Source organism: Polypterus senegalus, chromosome 7, assembly GCF_016835505.1.
Source record: "Polypterus senegalus isolate Bchr_013 chromosome 7, ASM1683550v1, whole genome shotgun sequence".
Lineage (NCBI taxonomy): Eukaryota > Metazoa > Chordata > Cladistia > Polypteriformes > Polypteridae > Polypterus > Polypterus senegalus.
In genome coordinates, this window is record NC_053160.1 from 43,215,958 (window position 1) to 43,237,026 (window position 21,069).

The window sequence follows — 21,069 nt, forward strand, 5'->3', positions numbered from 1 at the left end:
AGTGAGGTAGCAAAGAATGGTCAAGAAAACAAGCAGGTGTTCATAACCAAGAAGTCAAAAATACCATGATCAACAAAACCAAAAGAAACTCCCAAAATCAAAAAACACACAGTTTTGAACCATCACTGCCAAATAACATCCCTCACAAGAATATAAATCCATGAGATTGAAAACTGAGACAAAGGCACTGCGATATTTCATATGCATAACATTGAGATGTGACACAAATCTCGTAACGCACAACCATCGCTAATGACTGTTATGATATTCTGCTCCACAAACTCAAAAACAGGCCTGAACATTAAATGTTATGCCGTCCCTAAAACTCAACTGCAGGTTAAAAAAAAGGCAAAACTATAGTAGTTCTCCTCAAAGAGATGGCTCAGAAAAAAGTAACTAAATTCAGAATCCAAAAAATAATATCCACAACAAGCCAGAACTTAGAACAACCAAACAAGACAAAGAGAATCAAAAAAGTGGCAGCCAAGCAACGCAAACAAGACACGTCAGGCTTTATATAGATGGCTATAAGCAGCAAGAAAAATAATTCAGAAAATGAACAATAAGGCAATGCAAGTGTAAATAATGAAACAATAAAATTCCAACGGTTATGATTAGATTCTTCTTCAATGTTTTGTGCAGTTTCTTAAGTGATTCTGGTCTTCTGCTTGTTTTGCCAATTTCAAGGAATCTATGAAACAAATCTATTTCTGCAGTTGTTTTTTTTTACCTGAAGGCATTTTACAATTTCAATTTATTTTCATTATGTTTTAACATCATTTTGTTTGGACACTGTGCCACTCTATTTTGTGGTAATCACATCATTCATTGACTAGGAAGCATTTCCCACAATTCACCAGGACAGAGTAATAATGAAAGTCATCAACACGACTATTTAGGAGTCACCCTTTTTAGTTCTAATTTATTCAGGATCGGATTAAAACCCATAAAGTCCTCATTGATTGTGTCTTTGCATTTTCTGGCATTAAATGACATCTTCTCTCAAACTTTTTTGTCGTTTTGGGTTTGATGAAAGATAGAATTGCCTTCTGGTTAGTGAATCTAGCATATCTCTGACTGCATTTTTTATTTTTTTTCCTTTTTCGAAACTCCTTCTGTTTAGCTTAGTCAGAACATCTTAACATAAAAAGAAAACAGTAAGTATACAATAAAACACACAAAAAAACAAGAAAAAGACATGAAAATAAACAAACAAAAAGGAAAGAAATTAAACCTAGGAATGAAACCCTAGCTATAAACATGGTGTGATCCATGAGAAAACATTGGAAAATGGTGCACAGGTCTGTTTAAAATGGAGTTACACAAATTATAAAAATAATGCTAAAAATCACCATACAGTTTATAAAAGTAAAATATTAATTAAAATAATACCTGCCATTCACAGCTGTTATGGGGATAGTGGCTGTGACATGCTAGTGCGTCTGCGTTGTTCGGCAAGGGCCACCTCGTGAGATCAAAACTTTAGGGCCATCTTCCCAGGAAACAAATATAGATAGCCAGTCAAATAAAACATGTTCCTAATTTTATTTATTGCCTTTTTAAAATGCTATCAACTGATGAACTTAATATATTTTTTATGCATTAAACAATAAATTTTATAGGGTAGTAATCATAACAGTAAGCAAAATTACAAACTGGAAGCACTTTTATTTGAAATATCTAAAGAATCATTTAAAATTATTCTGTACAAAGTAAGTAAACAAATTTCAATGAGCAAAAATACTTGGACTAGAAGGCAGTTTCAAGAATAAGTGATTATGTGTTATAATTTAGCCGTGATACTCATTGTTTTTTGGCAAAGGAAACCACAATTGGAATTAGTCCAGGTATCACTAGAATCAGTTAGGAACATCCAAAAATGTACCAAAAGTAAGCTTAAATCCCACTGGCTCCCCTAAAACCGTGTGAAGCACAATGAAACTATTAAACACATTACTCAACATTAAAAGAAAAAGAAAGCTTTTTTGCCACTGAACATTGTTATAGCCATCACAAAACCTGCTCTGTCGACCGTTGACTCGCTACCTGCTGCTGAGGAGAACACCAGCTTTCGATGCCTAAACATGTACAGTATTGTGCTTCACTGACACCACATTGTCACTCTGTGATTGCACATTTGCAAGTGGTAGATGCAGCGATGCACGGTGCTGGCAAAAAATAGCATTGTTTACTTTTATTATTGTTTGTTACTGAAAAATGTTAGCCTCTTGCAAATTTATATCTGCCGTTATATTTTTGAAAAAGACAGATGATGTGTATAGTTTAGTACAGCATGATGTAATATAAGTTGATATTCATTGCAACACTAAATTAGCCCAGTGATAGACCAGAATCCTTACCAAGATTTATTCCTGCCTTGCCACACATGCTCTTATGATTCAAACTTGGTTAAGAACGTGAGAATGTATGAATTCAGGAAACAGGTTACTGCATTGTTTAACTTCCAAATGTACTTAGTGCAAGGCCTTTTTTATATTAATGGAACTACTTAACCTGAGCTGAAAATTTGTTTATTTATTTATTTATTTATAAAGCACTTTAAAAACAACATCAAGGCTGACCAAAGTGCTGTACAATAAAAAAAAAAAAACAACATATCAGACACACAAAACCGAAAGGTAAATGAAACAGAAACACATAAGAACTGAAAAGATTCTTAATAAAAAGTATACAGATAGCCAACATATCATATACTGGGTTAAAAGCCAGAAAGTAAAAATGTGTTTTTAAATAGGATTTAAAGACAGCTAGCGAAGGAGCCTGCCTAACGTGCAACGGCAAATCGTTTTGGGGCTGCAACTGACAAAGCCCGATCACCTCGGAGTTTGCATCATGCCTTAGGAACACATAAAAGCATCTGGTCTGCTGACCTGAGAGAGTGAGACGGGTACATCAGGGTTCAGCAGTTCCGACAAATAAAGTGGCGCACAACAATTAAAAGATTCAAAAACAACTACAAGGATCTTAAAATGGATTTGAAAACGAATTGGAAGCCAGTGAAAGGTAGCCAAAATTGGGGTAACATGCTCATGCTTTCTTGTGCCAGTTAAAAACTGAGAAGCAGTGTTTTGCACCAGCTGTAGGCGAGCAATGGAGGCCTAGCTAATTCCAAAAAGAAGTGCATTGCAGTTATCTAGACGAGATGTTTCTTAGTATGCTTACAATAGTTTTCATATATGTACTGTATGTGCGTCTTTTGTAAGAATCACAATGAATACCACCTATGTGAATAATTTATCTATACTAATAAACAGCAAAGCCCTCACTGACTGACTGACTGACTCATCACTAATTCTCCAACTTCCCGTGTAGATAGAAGGCTGAAATTTGGTAGGGTTATTCCTTACAGCTTCCTTACAAAAGTTGGGCAGGTTTCATATCGAAATTCTACGCATAATGGTCATAACTGGAAGCTGTTTTTCTCCATTTACTGTAATGGAGATGAGCTTGAAACCCGTGGGGGCGGAGTTTCGTGTGACATCATCACGCCTTCCACGTAATCACGCAGTACGTAGAAAACCAGAAAGAGGCCCAAAAAGCGCTGAAGAAAACATGCATTATATAATTGAGAAGGCAGCGAAACAATAAGAAGCGAGCAAGTGACATATACAACCATATTCATGAGTTCTGCTACTTCGGAAACAAAGCACGATGTAAACCTAAACTTTAAATTAAGTTCATAGACAGGCTGCCGTTGGCGTTTGTAATTTAGTGCCTGCCCATATAAGGCCGTCCGTCAGCGGCAATCCAATAGCAAACTGCCACGGGTAAATATTCACAGGTGAAGGGCTGTGCTTATGCAGAAGAAGATGAGATGGTCAGGGTGGTGTTTGGCACAAACTCAGAGAAACTGCGAGAGAAAGTTTTAAGTGCCTGGACTTCGGTAACATTAAATACAGCCATGGACATAGCACGAGATGGCACCAGCACAGCTGGGAAACTTCGATGCATGTACACCGAGCGGCTCACGTGAACTGACGCATTGCACAGACAAAAAGCAACAGTTCCAAAGAGCTGAACAAAAACAATTACACAATTGAAAAGCAGCAAAAAAATATGAAGCGTCTGATACATACAAGCATATTCATAAATGCAGCTACTGTGGAAACAAAGCACACGGTGGAAAAAGTCAATGTCCCGCTAAAGGAAGACCCGTGCATGCAGTGTGTCGGGTCTCAGATAAAGAAGAAGACGAGCTGTTTATTGAATGAATGAAACCTGTCATCTTTACAACGATTGACAAACACGGAATGTAACTTGAACACAACACATCCTACAAATACGAACCTGATTGAAAGAAATAATGATAATCAAATCCTTGATGACAGCAACACTCAGTAAAACTCACAAAACAATTACTGTATATTGACAGTCATGTTACGTTATTTTTAAAATGTTCCCTTTTCTTTTTCATAGCTTCTTTAAGACACTACGTCTCCGCTGCGATACGCGGGTATATATATATGTATATATATATACCCCGATCTACATACTCGAATAATGGATACTTTATTCGCCATCAATGATTGTTTTGGTAAAGCCATACTCAGTGTATTCATTAGATGAACGGTAAAAAAGTAAGAGCGAGGGGAGGATGACTTATTGAGGCATGCAGGCAAAACCACAATAGCACGCAGGCTCGATGTACGAAAAAATATATCTTTTCAAGTTCTATTTATTCCATATGTGTCAAACTCAAGGCCCGCAGGCCACATCCGGCCCGGCGTGTAATTATATCCGCCCGCAAGATCATTTTATATACTGTATTATTGTTATTAATGGCCCGGGGATATGAAGCGCTGGTAACACAATAAACTACAGATCCCATAATGCAGCGCTTCAGCTGCCTTGCGAACACTTACGGCCCCGCGTCTCTTCAGTCGTTTCCTTACTTTGCGAAGGAAGCAGCTTTCTCACAGCTTCTGCACTGTTTTATAAACGAACGATATATAAGAAAGTCCTTTTCCTTGCTTCCAACGAAGCAGCCTTTTTATTTAATCCACGGGTTCTCCGCTGTTTCATTGTTCATTTATTACGATTTTTATAGTTATTGTGTAGGTTTTATTTAATCCACGGGTTCTCTTCTGTGTTCACTGCGGTGTCTTCTTTCGTTTACGACCTTCGCCAAGGAAGCAGCTTTCTCACAGCTTCTGCACTGTTTTAAAAACGAACAACATATAAAAAAGTCCTTTTTCCTTGCTTCACCAACGAAGCAACCGTTTTATTTAATTCACGGGTTCTCTTCTATTTTATTGTTCATTTGTTACGATTGTTACAGTTATTGTGTAGCTATTTTAGACTTACTTTACTGTTCAAATACCCATTTCCTTTATTTAATCCGCGGACTCTACGCTATTTTTTTGTTCCTTTATTACGATTAGTGTTATTTATTGCTTCCCTTCTTTCGCTGACTGCCTACCCATATAAGCCGCTACGCTGTTTTTTTTGTCAAGCAGCCTTTACATAGCTTCTCCGCTATTTTATAAACAAACGCCATATAAGGCTGTCGTTTTTCTTTGCTTCGCCGAATTAGCAGCCTTTTTATTTAATCCACGGGTTCTCCGCAGTTCTATTGTTCGTTTATTACGATTGTTATACTTATTGTATAGGTATTTTATACTTTGTTTACTGATCAAGTAATCATTCCCTTCAGTATTTCACCGCTGCGAAGCGCGGGTATTTTGCTAGTAATTTATATTTTCAAGAAGATAATAGCATCCAGTACCAACATGGAAAGACCATCTAAACTGGCAGCAAGACAATCAATTCAGAAAAGTAGAAGTTGGTTCAATACTGAAAAAAAGCATCAAAACACATTTGTCAGGCACAGTAGGATAAAGGTTAAATATTGTGCTTCTAAGATTTAATTTTTCCTATGTTTTGTTTTCAGCGTCAATATATTTCTGTTTGAAAATGCAGAGTCAGATAGCCCTATTCTATGTAATTTCAAAAAACTGGCACAAGCTTTACATGGCCCTGAATTAGAATAAGCTAGCGTAAGCTGCTGTCTTTATCGTACCCAAGATAGTCTCAGTGTGTGCTTTTCTTGAAAAGAACAGATATTATTAGAGCCACTCACCAGGGTATTCAGTAGTGTAATACTCTTCTTTCATCTCAGATTCCCCCTTCTTATCAGATGTGATGGCGGAGAAGAACAACAAACAGAGACACAGAATTTTTTTCTTTTTACAGGGCAGCTGTATTACTAGTTTTATGAGGCACCGCTACACATCAGTCGAGTACCCACTTTATTTTAAAACTGCCCACCAACTCATTATATATGTGGTAGATACTGTTGTGAGGTTTCTGAACCCTTTTGGGCCCCCCCCTTGGGACCCCCCTAACGGGACAACATGCCAAAGCACGAGTGTTACGTCTGTGGAGGGCTGCTTATTCATTGCCGAGGCAACCGCAGGTTCGCAGTGCAGCAGCATAGTGCCACAGAAGTGCTATAAGCACCTGTCGCTGATGGGTGACGCAAGGAACATTATAAATGCAGGGAACAGTATAACTTGGCCACTGACCTGTCCAAGTGCCAATTGTGTGATGCTTAACACTCTTACCCACTCCACTATTACACAATGCACTCCCTCTTTTTCAAAACCTCTGGCCTGTCTTCTGAATGTTTGTCAGTGTTGTGCTGACAGGACTGAATCTTATCAAGATGACTAAACCCTGAATGGCATGTATTAGCTTGTGTGTTGTTAAATTGAAAGAGAATCCCAAAGAGTACCCTAAGACCGTGGTAATTTTTGGTACACGGGAATGCAGGATCGATCAACGTTATAAGGGAAAATGAGGACAGAATGGAAAAGAATTCAAAATAAGAATGTTTTTGTTCAAGGTAAGTTTGTATTTAAATATTTTCTTTAAATTTTAATGTAAAATATTCTATTTGCTTTATAACATGGCTGTATTTTGAAATGCCAGTGTGAAAATATCACACGCTACACAATGCATTCAAAGCTTTAAAATGGCAACCCCCATTCCAAAAATACACCTAAGAATAACATGATTTATGTCTTTAGAATAACTATAAAATATGTAAACAAGAAAAAAATTAAAAATAGACAAAATAAAGTCCACAGTGATTTTTTTTTTTAATAAATACTTTAAAAACACATTCCTGGTAGTGAAATGCCCTTGTACCAACTCCATTATTTGATAGAGCTTTTCAGCCTGGGCATGATAATGCTTCTGAGTAAAACCTGGGTCATATTTCAAGGGTCATATAGGCTATGAAGAAGCCTTTCAGCCCTACGCCTAGAACTCCCACTGGAGGTCCCAGAAGCTTCTACACTTCCAAAGAGAAGGGTCTAGCTTCAGACCTCCAGAGCTCTGTAATTCAGGAGCACCACTGAAAAGCCGGTTGGATTGCATATATATGTTGGAGACGAAGGTTCGAGGCAAACAGCAGGCAGACAGCCGGCAGACAGCAGATTTCAAGTAAAAAACAATTTCTTTATTCTTGTTGGCAGAGAGACTCTTTGCAGGTCCTGTCAGCTAGTGCTGTGACAATAACCAGCAAAAAGCCCAATCTTGGTGGGGTGAGTTTCCTTTTTATAACAGAAATTTTTACATCTTACAGAGATAGCATATCATGAGACAAGGTTACACAATTCTTTGGGGGATTCAGTAATATGCCCAAAAATTACAACACATTTGTTCAACCACTAAAGATGAAGTGAAAAAGTCTGTTGCTGTTGATTTCAGAATCCTAGATGTTTGCTAAGATTAACAGTTTTCTGAGTACAGACTAAAAGGTCAGCAGTTTGACAAAAATCTTCTTCCCCTCCCTAGGTCAAAAGGTCCTCAGCCCAAGATTCTTTGTTCAACTATTATTTAATATATTGGTTAAAATTTTTATTATTCCGCAATGTTACATGACTTACTCAGCAAAAACACTGAAAAGGGTCTGATTGTGGCCCAGAGCACTACACGCCAACCCAACTACACAACTTGCTCAATAGACATCATTACTCCAGAGAAAGATAACCCTCCCACAACTCCTAACATTAACCATAGTGTAATTTCTTATGGAAATGACATGAAAGGTACAACTTGAAATGGCTTTTTTGAAAAAGTTACAAATGGCTGGATGTGCTGCAAAGCGTGACTGATATAGAATGTAAAAGCAACTAAATGCCATCAGATGTGTGCAACTTGTTTAACTCCTCAATGGAGCAGATCTGTGAAGGTCAGCTACTAGACTCCATTGCTTCCAATCCCTGTTGCTCTATTAAAGGGACTGACAAACACCAAGACATCTGCCTTTTCCAAAAGACAGCAGGGGCCGTGTGTAGCACAGTCTATCAGCCCAAAGAAGTATATCAGCACATAGGTGCAAACTATGCAATTATGGGTCATAGGATAGTGACACCCGTCTATTTTTAATCAATCCGTTGCCTGGAGGCCTGAATGATATGAAGGTACACCTCTTCAGATAAAGCTTTTTTTGTTACCCACATGTAGCTGTTTAGGGTTTTGGGCACTGATGTTTATTTCTTCCATTATCATTTTGAGAAACTTATCACACAGGCAGTGCCAGTGCAGTTTAAAGGCATATCCAGGCTCTTTATGATGCCCGTGGGGTGCGTTTTATACAAATTAAATACAAATATGCATATCAGTAAGGACTGTGGTGGGCTGGCGCCCTGCCCAGGGTGTGCTTCCTGCCTTGCGCTCTGTGTTGGCTGAGATATGCTCCAGCAGACACCCGTGACCCTGTAGTTAGGATATAGCGGGTTGGATAATGGATGGATGGTGTCACACACGTGCGTATGGGAGGCAGCTAAAGGGCTTGAGTAAGGACAGTTCTGAGACATACCAGGATGTGGCAGAGTGCACTGACTCTTTTTTTCCCTTGCGTGCAGACCATTCACAGGAGATTCCACCTGGTTCCCTTGACATCACTTCTGGGACCGAGCCAATGGAAGGAGACCTTGCCAGCTCCGGCCCCTGTGATATCATGTCCGGGCTCGCACCAATGACAGAAGACCTCCATGAGCCCGACCCCTTTGACTTCACTTCCTGTCTTGCCCTTTAAAATCCTCCACCTTTTCCCTATTCCCTCAGTTCTATATTGGACTTGGTTTTGAGCACAACAGTGCTATCATTTAAAAAGACGATTTGCAGCCAGGATACCACATTATACGGATGGCTGCCCCAAACCTTGCTATGTCTCATTGTGAGTTTTATTACAGTGGATAACAGTAAGGATCTAATACGATTTAGTTTCTGTTGACTGTTTATGCGTTCAAATTCAAACGTGTATGCTCACATTTTGCTTTTGCATGTGGTCTGATTGACTTTCTTCTTTATGTTTTTATTTGTAGGCGTCTCTTATTACAATCAAACATCAGCACAAAAGATAGTAGTTTGTTACTAATAAATTTATCACATAGGAGTTTCTCTAGTTTTCCAGGCTGTATATAGACAGCTGAGATGTCTTAATGTTCTGCAGGATTTTTCTTTTTTTTTTTTTTACAGCCAAGATGTTATTAGCTGAAAAGATAGTGAGTGAAATACTCTTAAATTAGTTTAATGTAAGTTAAACACAATACCTGGAGCAACAGATCTTGTTTCATTCAAGATCATCATTCAGTAATTGCTTGTTTAAAAGTATTAAATATTAGCCACCATAAATATGTGAAATATTGCACCAGCTTCATAAACTCTCACAAAATTAATTCTGCATATTTTATATTTTTGTACAGCTTCAGTGCATTCTGATTGAGTTCACACAGGTTTCTCTCAAATACAGAGCACGGTGAAAATGAAATCTAGAAATAAACCATAGAATATTAATCAGGTTGGAAAATGTTTATCGGTACAAGGGTGAAGTGTATAATAAAACAGTGGTCTAACAGTATTGCTGTATGGATCAGAAATCTGGGCAGTTACAAAAATGCATGAAAGGAAAATGGATGCTACAAAAATGAGGATGTTGAGATGGATGTGTGGAGTGATAAAATCAGGAATGAGAAAATCAAAGGTACAGTGAAAGCTGAGCTAATCTCAAAGAAAATACAGTGAAGAAGGTGGTTTGGACAGGTCATGAGAAGAGAAGTATACAAAGTGGGGAGAAGAATCATGGATATGAAGTGTCAGGACAGAGGAGAAGAGGACGGCCAAAGAGAAAGTAGCTAGACTGTGTAATGGAGGGTATGAGGGAGAAAGGGGCAACAGACAAAGAAGTGTACAATGGATGAGAATGGAGGAGGCTAGATAAACATAGTAACTCCACATAAAATTGGGAAAAGCATTAGAAAAAGTAGAAGTGAATATCAAGTTGAAACACTTCATTTTCAATGTACTGTGTATTTGAAGAGGGTTACAGCAGCATAGAGATAAAACAGAATTAGAAGATGGCACAGATAGATCAGGATTCAAGTAAATGTGTAACCAGGAAAAGTAATATTTAAATAAACAAAAATCGCGGACATGGAGCCAGAATCGCGGTCAAAGAACAAAGCAGTAAAAAGTGAATGTGTAACCATGACCAAAAAGACATAATTTGTAGTCAGAGGTTACAAAATGTTGTAGCCAGCAATCAGATACTAACATTAAAAAACATGCTGAAGTTGGATAATAATTGGATGATCAGAAAGTGTAAGATGGGGACGTTTACACTTTTGGGGTGATAATGTCATGTGTCACACACTCCCAGTTGCTAACTATCCCAGAATGGTGGCACCTATAAGGAAAATAAATAGCACCACTAGAGAATATAGTTAATACTGGCAAAAACACATGGGAACAAAAACTAAACATCACCAAAAATTTCCTTGACCTTTAAACCCCAGGAGCTCTACTTAAATCATTTTAATAGGACCAGGGAGCAGTGGGAAGAAATGAAAATTATAATCCTGATCTTGACAGAAATTATGCAAACCATATTAGGCCCTTTACAATTTTTACAAGATCTTGGAACCTTTTAACTATTATGATCTGAGTAAAAGAACAAATAATTCAGTTTTAGCATGCACACTATGTCTACACCATACTGGTGTCCCCAACTTCATTTAAGTACTCTTTGAGTTCATAGTCTTGAGTCCTCCAGCGCCTACAGCACTAACGGTGGACTCAGAGGCAGAACTTGGCACAGGAACAAGGACTTACTCTGGGTAACATCTTAGTGCTTGATTCGGCCATGCACATGTGAATTTTAGATATAGACCATCATAGATCACTTTTTGTACTGGTTTTGTGCTGTTCAGAGCCTCTCCTAGTAGTAATGGACTGGAGGCAAAATTCTAGCAAATAATGCTGGAAGACTGATGTCTTCCACACACTACTATGCAACCCACAGGACTCAGTGGTTTGGCTATGTTATGAGCTCTTATTTTTAAAAATTTATTTTGAAACGTCTAGCAGAGATTTGAATTAATTATACATTGAATATGGAGTTTTGATGCATAGAGATTCCAAATCTAAGTTTTTGAACCGTAAACAAAGTTACTTTTTACTGTGACTCCATTTTCTTTTTTACTTCAAGTGGCGCCATTTTGTGGATCCTGTTGCCATGATGTAACCACCAGTTGCTGGAGGTGTGTTCATAGAGGCAGTGGCTCTGACCTTGTTAGGTGAAAGATCTATAGGTTGACTCAAGCAGCCATGTTTCAGAAAATCCTTAGATCACTGTGTGACTGTTGCTTTTGATTTTTCCTGGTTAACAAATCCTTGTTTTTGCCTTTTTGACTGAATTTTTGATCATGTTTTGTTTTATTGTCTTTCCAATTCCTGACCTTTTCAATATGTTCTTTGTTTGTGTGAAAGATAGAACTGATTTCCATTTCCAACCTTGGCTTACTTGTTACTTCACATTTTTCCTGGTCCTTACATAAAATGTTTACTGTCTTCTTGTGTACTGATCCATGATAATTATAGTTTTTTCAGGAAGCTGTTAATATTAACATTTTCAATGCACTCTAATGAGTATAGAGACATAATATTCTCTAAATCAGGGTTTCTTAACCTGAGGTCCATGGACCCCTAGGGGTCAGATAAAAAAATAACATTAGGGTCAGATAAAAAATAACATTTACGATATATTCACTATACAGCCCAGTACTGTTAATTTAGAGTAGATGTAGTAGTAGTAATGGTAGTAGAAAACGTAGCAGTAGTAGATCTGTTTTAATTTGCACAAGAGGATTGTCTCTCTATTATAAAAAAAAAATCCTGGAGAGAAACACTAGGGAGACGAGACGTGATCTTCACGTTAAGATCACTGAAGACACTTAAAAGACCTGCAAGACAAAAGAGATTGGCCACGGAGCGTCTCGCAAGGACCTTAAACATGAGACTTTGTGCCAAGAGATTGACCCAGGACTATCTCGCGATAACGTAGAACATGAGATTGTTGCACGACACACCCTACTTACAACCAATATCAAATAAGAGCACGGGCAGCAAAACACTCAGTCATGCAAAGGCTTTCAGCACATATAAATTGTATAAGGACAATACGTTATAAATGAAACGACTAAGCGAAGAAGAAAGCAGTGCGGAGAAAAAAGACTCAAAAGTGTTGGAGAGAAAAAAAAAAAAAAGAATAATCTAGGTGCAAATTCAGAAAATAAGGAAAGTAATTACCAGCCCAGAACAAGTGGAATTGAAAAAAAAGCACGTCCAATCGGGCTCGGAATTAAAAGACAGAAAGTAAAAGACAAAGTAAAACTTCAGAAAGACGTTCAGAAACGTTGGCACTATACACATGCAGAGCAGGTTAGAGATAATGAAAACTGGAATTCAAAAGACTCAAAAAAAACGTAGGCACGAAACACATGCAGAGCAAGATACAGAATATGAAAGCAGAAAAAAACGACAGTGTCAAAACAAAGAAACATTGCATTAACGCAAAGAAAGAGAAATTATTAATTGGAGAAATAACGAAAAGGCGAATAGAGATCGAATATATGGACACAGGTGATATGTCTGAACTACTGTATGTAAATATTGTAAGGCTTTGAAGTTTAAGTCAAGAGAATTTCAAAAACGGGGTTTACCTCACATGCATTTATTGGTTACTTTGCAAAAAAAAATTATTAACTGCTGATGATGTGGATCGTTTTGTCTGTACTGAAATTCAAAACAGAGAGCTATCCTGAATTATGGTACAAAGTCATTAAACACGTCTCACTGACCTCATTAAAAAGATTCAGCACGTTGAGACTTGAAAGATTCCAAATATTGTTTTTACAGAGGTTCTGAAATAAAAGTGAAACTAATGAAATAGCAACAATTCAAAGAAAAAAAAATCTTAAAAGTGTGTATCTGGAAAACCAAACACGGGCGTTGACGAGCGAAGCCCCCTAGTATTTCATAATTATAATGAGTGGCCATTACTTTTTGCATAAAAAAGTAGGATTTTTTTTAGATTGTCTACTTTGAAGTTTAATAATACTTTGTGTATGTCATATGAAATATGTATGAGACAAACAAATCTCGATAAATAGAGTACATTATATTAATTGCATACAATATGTGAATATTTCTGGGGAAGAGAGATCCACAGCTTTCACTATATTCTTAAAGGGGTCTGAGACTCAAAAAAGATTAAGAATCACTGCTCGAAATATTTATTTATTTCTTTATTCACTACTTTGTTATTAACCTTTACAAGCACATTCAAAACTTAATTTTTATAAATTTGCAGTGCTAACATTTTAGTAGTCCTATCTCCATACTGACAGGTTAAAGTTGCTTTGTTTCACTTGTGGTCAAAAAATTAAGTTCTGTATGTACTGTTTTATCTTTTTTGTTCTACAAATGTCATTCAGTACAAATACTTATTCTTGACTGTTCTTAGAATTCTCAGAAACCTGTCCAGCTATCTCTTTAGTTTGATTTGCCCCCTCAGGTGTACTTTAAGTATTCTTACAGTGTCCCTGCAGTTATCGGTGGTAATACATTACTCTTTATGAAAATATCATTTTGAATTGAACTCTAAGCTACAAAGTCTTTGTACATGAGCTGCATTAGTTGAATAAAAAGATTTCTGTTCTATAAGTTCAAATTAAAGAGAGAGTAATATTTACAAAATTTGAGAGATGAGAAATAATTGCTGTTATTAAAAAAATGAATTAATTTCTGAAACACTATGATTTACCAACATATTTATGAAAATGGAAAAAAAAAATCTCCATGGGTTTAGTACAAAATATAAACTGTCCTGGCATTAATACCGTATTAATCTAATATTTGGGAATTTATACTGAAACTTTAACTATGAAACCCCTTTCATCCAAATCTGGTGCATATTTATTCATCACTATTATTTCCTATTAGTTTCCCACCACCATAATGTAGAATCTTTCAGAGACTGATATAAATGCTACAAAAACAATTGCTTCCCATTTCTAAGGTCTTCTAATATTGCCAGTGTGAACAATCTGGCTAACCTAATCTCTTTTTGAAATTCATCTTTTTTCTCCTGCAAAAACATCACATCTGAAAGCAGGGAACTACAGTAAGTTGTGAAAGCGCTTTTTTGTCTTGAGCTCATTATTGAAGCTTTTAACATTCCAGGTTATTAATTTTAATGAATAATCAAAATGATGCAGTATTTCAAGATAACAACAGAATAATAAAATATATATAATATAATTTTTACCTTTCAGCAAAACCATTCACCTATTGCTGGTTATAAAGTACTGCGGTGGGCTGGCACCCGGCCCGGGGTTGGTTTCCTGCCTTGCACCCTGTGTTGGTTGGGATTGGCTCCAGCAGAACCCCGTGACCCTGTAGTTAGGATATAGCGGGTTGGATAATGGATGGATGGATGGATGGTTATAAAGTATGAGATATCCCAAGCATGTTATTTTTATTCATCATCTTTAAAAGTCCTTAAAAGTTTGCAATTCCATTTGTTAGATTTCTTTTCTGATGGATTTCTGCTACCAACACTCACTTCAGCACGTTCAGTTATGTGGTCAGACTATAATCAAGGTTTAGACACAGCAGTTTTTCTTTGTGTCTTTGGGTGAGTTTAAGTCTGGTCTTTACCTTCAGCTGTGATCCAAAGCTTGACTGGTAAAAGGAGGTTGAAGTTTATTCCTGAACATCATTGTCATTGTTTATCAGGAATATACACAGCCTGTTTTTCAGTGATTACCACAGAAAAGTCTGGAAAGATATACTGTATATGCAATTGGTATCCAAAAGACTGCCTCACCAGAGAGCCAAACAGTCTCAAAGTTGACTCCTGCTTTATTTAGCAAAGTTGGAGATATTCCACTACTATGATCTCTCAGCTAGCAATGTTAACCTGGCATTTTTTAAAGTCGACTTTGGTGGTGCCTTTAACCACCTCAGGCTCTTTTTCCTCAACCCAACTGGAAGTAGAGGACGTATCTCAGAAGACAAGAATTGGGCAATCTTAGGTAATGGCCTGCTCACCAGAGTTGATTCTGCAGGATTGTGCTTTTCATAAAACAGTAGCAGGTAACTCAAATCTTTCTAGATAGATAGATAGATAGATAGATAGATAGATAGATAGATAGATAGATAGAGTAAGAATAAAGACCACAAGACATTGCGAAGGTTTGGGGTAGCCACCCATATAATTGTTCCCTGCTGCAAAACTTCTTAATCATTAGATCCATGTTCACACGAGTCAGTCCAGAACAGAACTCAATACTAACAAGATGGCAGCTTTAAAGGCCATTACTGGAACCGGAAGTGATGTCATTGGCTGCCCCAGAGCGGGCGGGATTTCCCTAGAATGGTCTGTAAGAGATCGAGAGAGAGAATCAGTGCACTTCGCCACCCCCGGTCCAGTGTGGAATTACATGTATTTGAGCCCTTTAGTTGTTTCCTAAACACACGTGTGTGACAATTGATAGATAGATATAGGAAAGCAATGATACCAAAGGCCAAATAAATTTCAGGTTATTGAAGTTCTGCAGATATAAATAAGTGAATGAACCCCCCAAATTTTTCTTTCCTTATGTTTTTTTACTTACGAATGAAGCAAACTCTTTTTGATGTGGATAAATGTGTGGCAGTTGTCACTAACAATGAAGCAAAATATGGTACAGTAAGTACTTTGTCCGAATTTTCAATAATTTTGTGCTTTCATTAGCACAATGGCAAATGTAAGTAGCTGCATGTGCAAGCAAGTGAGTTTCTAGATCATTATCTTTTTTTTTAAACTGAGCAGCAGAACCCCTTGCTTGCAATTCCCAGTATCCTAAATATGCCTCCCAACAATACCATCTCATGGAGAACAGCTGCTGGGAAGGCAAACTGTCACTCTAAGTGACCCCTCAGCAGGAGTGACACACATCTCACAGTCGTCACTTAAGGCATTTTCACACTCACAGTCAATTTTATTTGTTCAGAATTAGGGGATGATTCTTTAGTTTGTTTCAATTTCTAGTCAGTTGGGTGTCATTTCACACTGTAAACTTTCAAGCAGGCTTAACAACAAACATCCGGTGGCTATGTCATAGACTTCTTTCATTTCCTGGGGAAAAAATATGAAGGGTTGACAACAGTTGTGTTTTCACACCAACATATTTTTTCTAATTGCTTTGTTTATTTACCAAACCCAGCTCTATGAGCAGAACTCCTATTATCGTACAACTGGAAAACTATTTCAAAGTTATGCGTTAATGCACATTGAATGAAAACAAATAAAAAATACATATGTGTACAAAATAAGGCAAACTCTGCTGAGAGCACCCACTCCCACATCCCACTGATGTGCTTCAGTCTTGAGAGTAGACATATCAGATGCATGATGTATACATTCACTGCATGATGTAACATATTTACTCTCCAGTAGCCACCGTAAATCACAGGCCTACTTTCTTAACTCTTATAAGTATTTGTAAAAAATGTTAATTTTGGAATGTCTGATTAACATTTACTACATACAGTATGTTAAAGTTAGTGTGTCTTCTTATGCACATCGACCCTGAAAAATGATTGTATTGAGAGATTATTGGGTGTGAGTGTCAGTCTCACAGGACATTGGTATTCTTTTCTCACCATCTTTGTATGTATTTTGATAGACCTAATTACAATTGAATTTTGACCTTTTTTTCCCACAACTGTTGTGAGAGACTCTCAGCCAGAATCCAGAGCTATGTTTGGTCTGATTGCCTGGTGGTTGTGCAAGATGATCATGTAAATACTGTTACATTTGTACCTATGGGTGTATTTTTATTCTAAACTTAATATGTTATGAATGAGATTTCCCAGTTACCAACAGCAGTTAGACCGGGTTTATACTTTACACAATGCATGCTCCTGCAAACACTTCTGCTATGCAAGTGTTGTACTGTTTATACTTGTGTGCATACTTTACATAAATCTGGAAGATTTCAACAGGTAGCAGTGCGAGATATCATCACTGTGAGAAAACGTTCAGCTTTGCTGTGATGTGAATTGCCTGAAACATCCATTAAATTCCGAGGACACCTTGCCACAATATCTCTGAAAAGGATGTTTAATGATTACATCCATCAACCCAGGGATGCGCCCATTCCAGCAAGTACTGGGCAGAAGGCAGAAACAATCCCTGGACAGGGCATCAGCTCATCGCAAGGTGAATACAAGCACACACATACACTAGCGTTATTTTAGCATCACCAAATCCCCAAACCTACATGGAAGGCAACCGGAGCACACTGTGGAAACCCACCAGGAAAACATACAAACTCCAGACAGAGAACACTAGGGATGTGACTTCCTACTGCAAGTCAGCAGCATCCGCCCACACATGTGTAATTATTAACAGTATTCATTATTTAAATGAAGATAACGATTTATCTGTAAAATGTAATATATATACTTTAATACATTTCATCATGAAAGTGATATCAAGTATAAATCTAAGGATTCTAAATGTGCAGAGAGCTGGAATATCATAAATGTAATATGCTCAGTGTGGCAATATCTGCTTGCCACTGCTCTCAGTTCAGGAGGAACCCCCAGAAACACGTAGCAATTAATAACTGGGTCGGTTTCAAGATGATGTTTACGATGGTCTACTTTAATGATAAAATAAACTAAGAGATTAAAGCCGAAATTTCCACTTTATTCACAAAATAGACCATATCACTGTGTCCATTTATTTTTTTCTCTGTGACTCAAATATGCCACCGTGCATTCTGAAAAAAAAAAAAAAAAGACGGTGCAGAAGATGGTATGTGAGACCTTTAAAATGGATTGTGTCATTGCGATGGGGAATATGCGATGCTTGAATATAAAAGCACCACGAATGCATTTGTATGTCACCATTTTGCTTCACCACATCGAACCATTCATCAAACACTGAAGCCTGCACATCGATCATGTAAGATCTGCAAAGTCGCTTTCTGTCACACTTGATAGTAAAAAGAGACTGTGACGTCACGTTCCGACTTGATCACACTGAGCCCCACAATTTTTTGCGTGTGAAGTATAAACCGGGCCTTAGTGTGATTACCACAGCATGCCCAGTTTTACCCATAATGCTCAGTATTTGATGATGTTTGATGGGCACCTCACATTAACAATGCATGCGAATCACTCTAAGGTTCGCTTGGTACTGCATCGAGACCAATCTTTCTAAAATGTCTCGGTGTGGTTGTTTTTGTCCACACCAGACTGCAAATGATGTGTTAACATCTGCCAAAGTGAAACAAGCTTTTCAGGGAAGACTGCACCAAACAAACTATTAGTGGATGTACATGCTATCATCATGCCTTTTTCAGCTCTATGTGTTATTGCATCATTATTAAAAACTGTATGATGTTTAACCATAAGGTCAACATAATGTATATTCTTATGGTTCAGGAGAGTTTAAATGACTCTAAATGATTGATGTTTTATGATTCAATATTGCTTCAAGGTTTGATTTTTTTTTTCAGCAAATTAAGAATTAAAGTTTAATGCATTTTGGCTAATTTTACCATAAATGTCTGTAACCTGGCAGTCTAGTTTGGTTTCCTTTTTGGTGTCATTGATCCTAAAGACCTAAAAATTCGATTTCCTGAAAGAGGTGCAAAGCTGATGCAATGGTCATCTTCCTTCTCTATGATTGCCTTTTGGAACAATGTGTTGCTGTGTTAAGAAAAGTGTATCATAGCCTTCCTATTGTTATTGGCGTGTTCCCCTGCCCTAAATGCAGCTTTGTGTGCTTATAATATGTGTATTTATAATAATATGACTACACTTTAAAGAATATGTGAAATTGAAAAGATCCCTTATAAATAAATAAACATAAACACAGCCACCTGAAAGAGAGTTCTTGTTGACTTTATTCTTTTTCTGTCAGAAAATATTATGTAGTAAGTAAAGGTAGATACAAATTGAGCATTCTTTCCTCTTTTTATGTAAACTGTTTTTATTGAATGTCTTCCCCAGCTCTTTTTCTTTACCGGGTTCTTAAATAAAAATGATGTAAAACCTTTCTTTTATGAAAAATCTCTACCTTTCAACAATCATGAGTTCCAGGCATGTAACCCAATTATATATTAATTGATGCACTTTAAAATTCATTAACTCTGCATTTGAAGCTAAAGCTATAATTAACTGTCGTCTTTGCCTCCCTTCTCCAATCTCTGGGTCTGAGGTCTTTCTGCTAATTGAAAAGGGTGCACTCAGTGAATCGGCTAATCAGCTCCTCACAGATGCCCCCCTCAGGAAGGTGCTCAGAAGGCAGCGTCATGGCGCCGCCAGGGAGTAACCATCACTTCTGCAACAAAAAAGATATGTTTTGGATTTCTCTAACACATTTTCTTTAAATAATAACTCAGGATATCTTCAATTCTACAGTATTCATAGATTCAGACTAACTGAAAATAAGTCTTTGAATATTGTTCTGGATAGCATATTTTCCTCTGTCATAACTATGGAAATTTGTGGCATTTTATTAGTTACATTTCAACTCAGAAAAGTCCGTTGGCAAGTCAGTGGTAAAGCACAATAGGCAAGCTTTTTGATAGTTGTAATGTCAGTTCATTTACTTGTCCACCCTCTCAGCTTGATGAGGATTATTTTGACAATGATCTGAGATAGACAGACCAAGCCACCATATGCCCAGCTCATTCTTAATAATTTCCAGGCAGTACCAGGCTAGCTCAAAGGTATAATTCCTCTAGGATGTCTTGATCTTTTGGGGTCTTCTCCAAGCAGACTGCGCTACGTACACCCCAACCGCCTTGCTCCATTTGGATGCATTTTGTGAAAACCTCATTATATGACCAAAACATATTAACTGTCTCCTCTCTGGAGAAGCTCGGTCTTTCATATTGCTGAATTTCATTTCCTATCAGGGACAGTGAGGCCCACTAATCCTGCCACCAGTAATTTCAATTGCATTCATTAGGTCACTACCCAGATCATGTCACCATAAGTCTGGGTGGCCTGGCCATGAAGTCTGAAAAACAAACTGAAAGATATATCTGAGGACTCAGTTCCTGCTTCACCTGCAGTGAAGAACATTGTTTGGCACAACATTTGTACAACTATCGCCTCTCTGCCTCTACATGGGAAGAAATGCTCAAGGAAACTGAACAGTTTCACAGCTTAATCTGTAATGAACAAGCCACTACTTACAAGGGGCTTTGACCTTAAGTGGATCATACTTAGGTGGAGAGATTGTAGTCTGTGGAGGCAATTTACATTTACATTAGATCGATCCACCAAGCAAGCAAGCAAACTTATATGTACTCTTCATGTACAAAAACTGAAAACCTATTGTATCTCCTTGCACAGTATACTATAGGATGCATTGACAAAGTCCCATTAACTCTAAAATCTATTAACATTTCTTCTCATGAATCTGGAGGTTTAACTTTTGGGAAGAATGTTTGGTTCAACACACAGGCATATGTTTTTCCAGGGTGGTAGAGGTGTGTGATCCATATGTAATTAGAGCACACCTGCTTGTCACCTTTTTTTTTATAGGTTTATAGAATATGGCATAGAAGGCCTCTTTCAAAAACCTGGTCTTCCTTAATGGCTGGAGACCACTAATCAGCCCTTGGTTTGCTGCTGTGACACATTTGGCTAGAGTTGCTTACAGAGACCACTTTTTCAGTCTGCATATTT